The 7,184-nt window shown below is 36.3% G+C and overlaps 1 protein-coding gene across 4 annotated transcripts in view; it reads right to left on the bottom strand.

The window, feature by feature from the left end:
* Positions 1-1,304: 1,304 nt before the first annotated feature.
* Positions 1,305-7,184, bottom strand: part of Tnpo1 (transportin 1) — an 80,984-nt gene continuing 75,104 nt past the window's right edge. For all 4 annotated transcript variants that reach the window (XM_050153822.1, XM_050153826.1, XM_050153823.1 and 1 more), the window contains exon 25: positions 1,305-6,967. The gene's annotated coding sequence lies outside the window, so the exon portion shown is untranslated. The remainder of the gene's footprint in view (positions 6,968-7,184) is intronic.

Raw genomic sequence — 7,184 nt, 5'->3', positions numbered from 1 at the left:
TTTTTCAATTTTAATCAATTTATTTCCTTTACAACCTGGTCAGTTTTCCCTCTCTCTTCACCTCCCAGACCACTCTGTTTCTGTTCAGGAAAGGGCAGGTCTCCGTTGAGTATCAACAAAACATGGCATATCAGGCTGTATTAAGACTAAGCACCTCCCCATGTATTAAGACTGGGCAAGGTGACCCAATATGAGTAGAGTCCCAAAAGCCTGTAAGAGAGTCAGAGACAGCCCCTGTTCCCACTGTAGGAGACCCACAATAGGACCAAGCTATACAATTATAACATATGTACAGAGTGCCTAGCTCAGTCCTACGTAGGCTGTTTGGTTGTTGGTTCAGTCTCTGTGAGCCCAGGATAGTTGATTCTGTAGGTTTCCTTGTTCCCTCTTGACCTATACTCCTTTCTCCCCAGCTTTGCACTCTAAAATTCCTTCTGCCAGGTGTTTCAGAGAACACTGTATCTCAGTTCCAATGCATAGTTTATCCTCGCCAACACAATTGTGTTACGTCAAATTTTTTTCAAGACAGGCTTTCTCTGTAGCTTTGCAGCCTGTCCTGGAACTAGCTCTTGTAGACTAGGCTGGCCTCAAACTCACAGAGATCCACCTCTTTCTGCCTCCCCGAGTGCTGGGATTAAAGACGTGCACCACCATTGCCCGGCTTCCGTCAAATATTTTTAACAAAAGCCAAGAAACCCAAGCTTCACTTTGTAAGTTTCTGTGCTATAATGACTCACCTCAGGCCCCTTCTTGTTCTAAAATGTTTATAGTTGGGTTAAAAAGAGCACTTTACAGTTACGTATGCGCAGACTCTAGATGTATCAATATATTTACATTTTAATTGGTAATATGTAATTACGTTAGTTGATTACAGCCTAAAGAGGAAAGGACTTGAAAGTGTTAACTTCCAAACCCGCAAGTCTCAGTTTTCTGAAGGAGCAGAGCTACAAAAGGACACTTTTACACTGTCTTCCCTATGATTAGCTCTTTACGTCACAGGGTCACCTCTATTCGTTTCCTTTGGCAAAGCACTTATTACATCTATCCTCTGCAGCTTGAGTTGAAAAGCATTAATAGTAGTTAATTAAAATGTAGGCAAAAGTTTCTGTAGTACGTGATCAAAAAAAAAAAAAGGCTGCTTGGATAACAATAGCTCACTAATGTGTAAGAAAACAAAACCAAAAACAATAAAAATCACAAAACACTTTAATCCCACCCCCAAAACCCCACCAAATCTATTAGGACACAAAGTGGAGGAAGACGAAGAAAGAATTTCTTTCCATTAAAAATCAGAGTGCAACGTCTATAGTTAAACAACTTTATTAACATAGTCAAGCAGTGATTAACATTCACGTCTATCATGTCACATCATACAAATGTAAATACAAAATTACTACAGTACAATATATATTCTCTGCATGATCCAAAATATTTGGTGGCCCCAAAAAACTCTCTTTAAAATTCAGCAGCTTATCAAAAATTAAAACCGTATTCTATTTAAAATGAAGATCTGTTAGCACAGAGTTAGACTTCAAGAAATATCAATTGAGTACAGTTTGAGAAGTTGCAGGAGGATGTTTGAAGGACACATTCTAACATAGTGTGGCAGGTACAGGAAACATCAGATTTAAAGCTTTTAAGCATAACTCATACAACCTAAGTTGTCAGCAGAAAGATCCAGTTATTCATAACTAAGCAAGTACTACTAAGTTATTGCACCCAACATTAGCATGAAGATTAAGTGTAAAACTTTCATAATATGAAGTGATTTACCACATTTAAGCATCTCTTAAGATGATAATCTATTGAGTAAAATTAATTACACAGTATTATCTAATATTATCTCCATTAAAAAAAAAAAACAATGAAGTTCAGTTTGGTTATATATCCACATAGGAAAGCAGGGACAAAAAGGTTAAGAGGAAAATATAGTGGAACCTGGTGGACATCAGGAGGAACAACACTGCCTTATAGGCTAACCACGTTACAGCAGGCATTGAGCAAGATGACTATACCTGTGAAATAATCCTGCATAATACCAAGCCACAGTAAGAGTGACTTATGGCAAACAAAAACTCCTACTAAAGACAAACTACTGGCTTTGTAATTAGTGATCTACTATTGGCAAATAGATTTGGCTTAGTTTTTAATGTACAGAGGTGGGGAAAAGAAAACCGGTTTTAACTTCCCTCTAAGTCATGCATACATTCAGCTGCTATGCATCTTTTTATTTCAACACAATACACTCTGGGATACAAACCACAAAAGCAGTTGCTGTAATTAAGCGTATACCTTACAATTGAATAAGTGTAATAATTAGGCATTGAGAATTAATTATCTACATACATGTAATACCAACAGGGAGAAGATCTATATCAAGCCTGAAGCTAGATTCTACTTACCCAGAAAGCATACAGGTAAGAGAAACTAACTTTCATGTGAAACTTAACTTGAAAGAGGCCTTAGAAGCATTGCCATATTTAATACACTACAAAGTGCACTCACTAGTTGATATACAATGCTACTGTATGGTATTGATACTAGATAATATTGTTACCAACACAGGCCACTACTGCTCTTTTTCCTTCTCAATTATCCCAGGCTGTTAACCATAAGAATCTTCCTTTTAGATTCCAATGCTCACTCACTTTATTAAACAGTACTAGCAGCAACAATTAGTGTCTCCCTGCCTTGTAATATTTGCAAAAGTAACTCTGTAAGCAAATCTGTGTGCACCTGTAGTATTAGCAAAGGAAGGAATCAGGGTTTTAGGTGTGCACGACACTCTTCTCTTGGGGAAGAATGCTTTTGCTCTGGCATCTGTTAATATATTCAATATGAATATAACTAACTATATGAAGCAAAAAATGTTCTTCACTGCAAAGGTGTTAAATTGAGACAAGAGTTTAATACATAATTTAATTCCGGCACCTCAACTATGCAGAAAATTTTATGTAAGGGAGAAAAGGTTCCACTTTTGTATTTTGAGGGTCTGGAAAAGAGGAGAACCAAACTTGACTCAATTTCAGATAAATCTGCATACTAAATGCGGAGAGCTTTCTGTATTGCTCCAGTCTGATAGAACAATTGGGGGATGGAGGGAGGGAACACCAGACTAACTGGGAAGATTATCAATAAAATACATAAAAAACAACAACAACAAAAACAACTCACAAACCTCCCAAGACTATTAAGTATGATGATCTTTCTTTATAAACATGTCACCAAAGCAAAATGATACAAGGATATTCACCTGAGATAAAACTTGTATCTGAATATTCATAACTGAGTAGACAAAGCAGTAAGAGGAAAGTCAGTTGAAATTATTTTAAAATATACATCTGAATCTATTTTACAATATATGCAATTTAAGCAATTCAGATCAATGAAAAAGTCTTAACCAAAAAAATCACAGTGTTTATCAATGTTAATTACAAAATGTATGCTACTTGTTTTGTTTTAAGATGTAATGGCTTGGTTAAGTGTTTTAAGATCTGAAATCTAAGTTGCATAACAAAATCAAGTAGCAATAATGTAAGCATCAGAACTGGCTCTAAGGATATTTACAAGTTGATTATTTTGGAAATAACCAACAAACAATACAAAAGTGATTTTTCTTACACAGTATGAAGTCATAAAGAGATTAGACAATACAAAAAGCAAAATTACTTCCTGAAGAAATGAACACCTGTGGCACTAAGTTCACTGCTAACTAATGGGCTGTAACATGGAACTGCCGCGTATGCTCTTAAACGCTACTAGACACACTTTCTGTTTCCAACTTAGGTTGATCAGCAGCTTTTGTTCTGTTAGAATCCTTCAAAGAGAGAAGCTCAAACAGGAAAAGAAGGCATATATAAAACAGTAAACACTGACCTCCTGAGGTTCCTACAACATAAAAATATTCAAGTAGAAAATCTACATCACTCAGCAGCGGCTATCTCTGTAGCTGAGCACACTAACAGCATTTTAGTGTGAAAGGAGCAGGCGGAGGAAGCCGCGCTTTAAGCATGCCAAGAGGCAGAAACACTGGAATGTAACCATGACAAACGCACGATCTCACAGACATTCAGTCAACATTCAAAGCTATCAAGACTGCACCACAAGAATTAAGATGCTTTATATATATATCCCATGATGTGTTACGTTCATCAAAACAATATATGCTAACTCAGCGTTTACCTCAAAAAAAAAAAAAACACACAACCAAACAAAAAAGTTACGTGGCTTTTGCAAATTCCTGTGCTATACTATGTTGTCTGAAATATAATTAGGAAGAAACAATAGCCCTAACAAGAAAACTACATTAGAAAATACCCCTAATCTTAGGTTGTCAGTCATATTTACTTAATTTTCTATTATAAAGTTATTAAACTTAGAAACAAATCTATTTACTACAAAACTAAATATTGTTTGTTTTTGTGCTGCATAACTGCCAAATTGGAGACATATTCTTAATCAGACAGGTGACAATATTGCTTTTACTTAATACAGAATTGTTAATCACAGGTCCATATAACTTTATTGAAAGTTTTCTATTTGTTTTATTATGTTAAGAGACGAATCTGGTTGCTTATTTGCTACTTATGCAAGACTATTACCTCTTATGTTAAGTTCTGGAAAGCATCTGAAGCACTGCATGGCATATACAACCTAAGGATAAAACAGTTATTCTGCTCCGGCTTTAAAGTCAACCCAAGAAGCAAATTTTTGAGCTCCCTGTAGGGTAACTGTATTAAAAAGGAAATGCCATACACCCTTAAGTCTAGCTTGAAATTAACAAAGATTGGGCATTGTAGATTATTTTATTTCAGGCCCTATAGACTGAAATTTGCAAAGCCAAAATAGAAGGAAAGAAGGTAAAAGAACATGTTAAAACAAACACATACACAACAACTAAAATCTTTTTGCATGCTACCATGCATGTGAAATGTTTTGAAACTGCATTTATAAAGTCACACGCACACAGCTCACACTTCAGTGCAATGGCCTTATCAGTCAACACTTTTAGATAACAGAACCATGCAAAGAGGAGCAACTGCTTATATAAAAACTGTTATTCGGTATTTATCCTGCAATGCAAAGGTGACAAATTAAAATATAAAAAGGCTGTTATGGCTTAACATTTTGTTGCAGATTAAATATGCAGCATTGAAAAATGGAAAGGCGTGGCTTTATCTCTGACCAGCAGAGCTAAAAACAAAATAAAACAAAAAAACCCCCAAAACTCTCCATTTTCCTTCATCATCATGGGATACACACTGCTCAGGCAATCCGAATTAATAAAGACTCGCACTTTCATATGGACATAAGATCAAGTGTACCAGTTAGGGTCTTCACATTCACAGTATGTAAGAAAATACACATGGAAGGAAAAGTAAAGGGTTAACTTAACAAGGATTTATTCACAGGAATACATGTAAGTAGAGGGGGAAAATAACAGAAAAGCCAAACAAATGAAATGAAGAGGATCCAAACCAACTCTCACTCTGTAGCTTTGAACTTGCACCCTGTGTGCATACTTAGGGCACAAAGGGCCACCAACATGCGCCAATACAGTGTAGGAACCCTGCATTACATCCATTAACTTAAACGTATCTTTAAGATCATGCTTTGAACAAAAAAATAAAATAAAATAAAATAAAAAAAGGAAAGCTTAGAGGCAATATGTTGAGTGGGAATAAACATTGAAATATAGCAATCCTGTTTCAACTTCTACAATTGTCTTTATGTGCCAACTAATATTTATGCAGCCTTTTACAGATCTTTTACCATGTAATTTGAAATTTGATAAAATCACTAGTAGTATATAACCATGCAGAAAGCACACCACACTGACAGCACAGAGGCAGAGATTTTGCACAGGTATATCAGCTTTCCACATTGTGCAGGTTACACACAATACAATATCAATCTTATTCCTAACAGATCCTAAAAAGATATTTCAAGGCCTAGCTGTAAACTACAGTACTTTATATATCTATATTCTTAATAAAAATAAAATCCACAAATCTTAAAGTAATTTTAATGCAGGGCTATTGAACTGGTAAACTGCAACCCAAACTGGCGCAACATAGGTAAATGGATACCAACTGCACTCTATGTGATGCAAGCATGCTACGGTCCCACTAATTTACATCACTTTCAATCACTATGAGCCAGAGCGCATGCCTGAACCTTAAACTGCACCTTAAGATAACGTGTTGGCCTAGAAATTAAATCTAAGAAGTACAACCATGAAATTATATCCACTAACGTTTTAATGTAAAATTAGATGTCACCTTTAGTCTGATACCCCGACCCCATTTATTCCTCCCTCCCTGCCCAGCCCGCAAAGGTAAAAGGAGTGACTCGTTGGCATCTCACAGGGTGCTTCATTGTTCAAATTTGTTTTGTTTTATTTCCAACTTTTTGGGGGTACCTTAAATTGTAACTTCCAAGAACCTGCTTCTACTAGGGAAGGCAAGCTGATTTTAACTGTTAGTTTTGTGTAGTTCTTCATCAGCATGCAAAACAAGGCCCCGTAACGTGGGAAAATTTATATAAAAACCTTTAATGAAAAAAAGCTTCCTTACTGTTGTAGCTTCCCACTCTTAGGTTTCCTTTGTTGTGGACCACGGGATTTTCCTCCTTCTTATCCCTACTCATTGTTTATGTGGTTCTTGTTTTTGTACAATTCCCCATAATATTCCAGAAAGTACTGTTCTGTGAGTAGACTGAATTGTTTTTGCTTCTTCACATCCAGTGCAGAGTTGTAATTGGAGACAGATTTCCACCCACAAAGGCTCCAGATGTTAAAACATTTCCCAACATCGACTTAATACAGTGACGGCAACACCTCCCTCCCGCCCCTCCCAGTAGGGTTGGGATTGTACTGTATTCCCTACTGGTTTACCCTTCCCCCCTGTAAAGGGTAACATTTTCCCTGGGTGCAGAGGCTCCCTTATAGTCTCCAAGACTGATGGACCTGCAAAAAAACAAACAAACAAACAAACAAACAAAAACCAATTTTATCTTTAATACCTGCCTCTCTTTCAGAGCCAATGAAGCACAAAACCAGTCAAAGAAGATTTTTACCTTTACCTATAAAGAAATTAGGAAATTCGACAAATTGCCAAAGATCATGCATGCCATGTTCTTGTGAGACTGAACAAGTTAGTTACCTGCATTAAATATGAAAGTGA

The sequence above is a fragment of the Alexandromys fortis genome, unplaced genomic scaffold (genome assembly GCF_014885135.2).
Source record: "Alexandromys fortis isolate MF-2015 unplaced genomic scaffold, M_Fortis_MF-2015_v1.1 scaffold_79, whole genome shotgun sequence".
NCBI lineage: Eukaryota > Metazoa > Chordata > Mammalia > Rodentia > Cricetidae > Alexandromys > Alexandromys fortis.
This window is presented reverse-complemented; position numbering and strand designations above follow the sequence as displayed.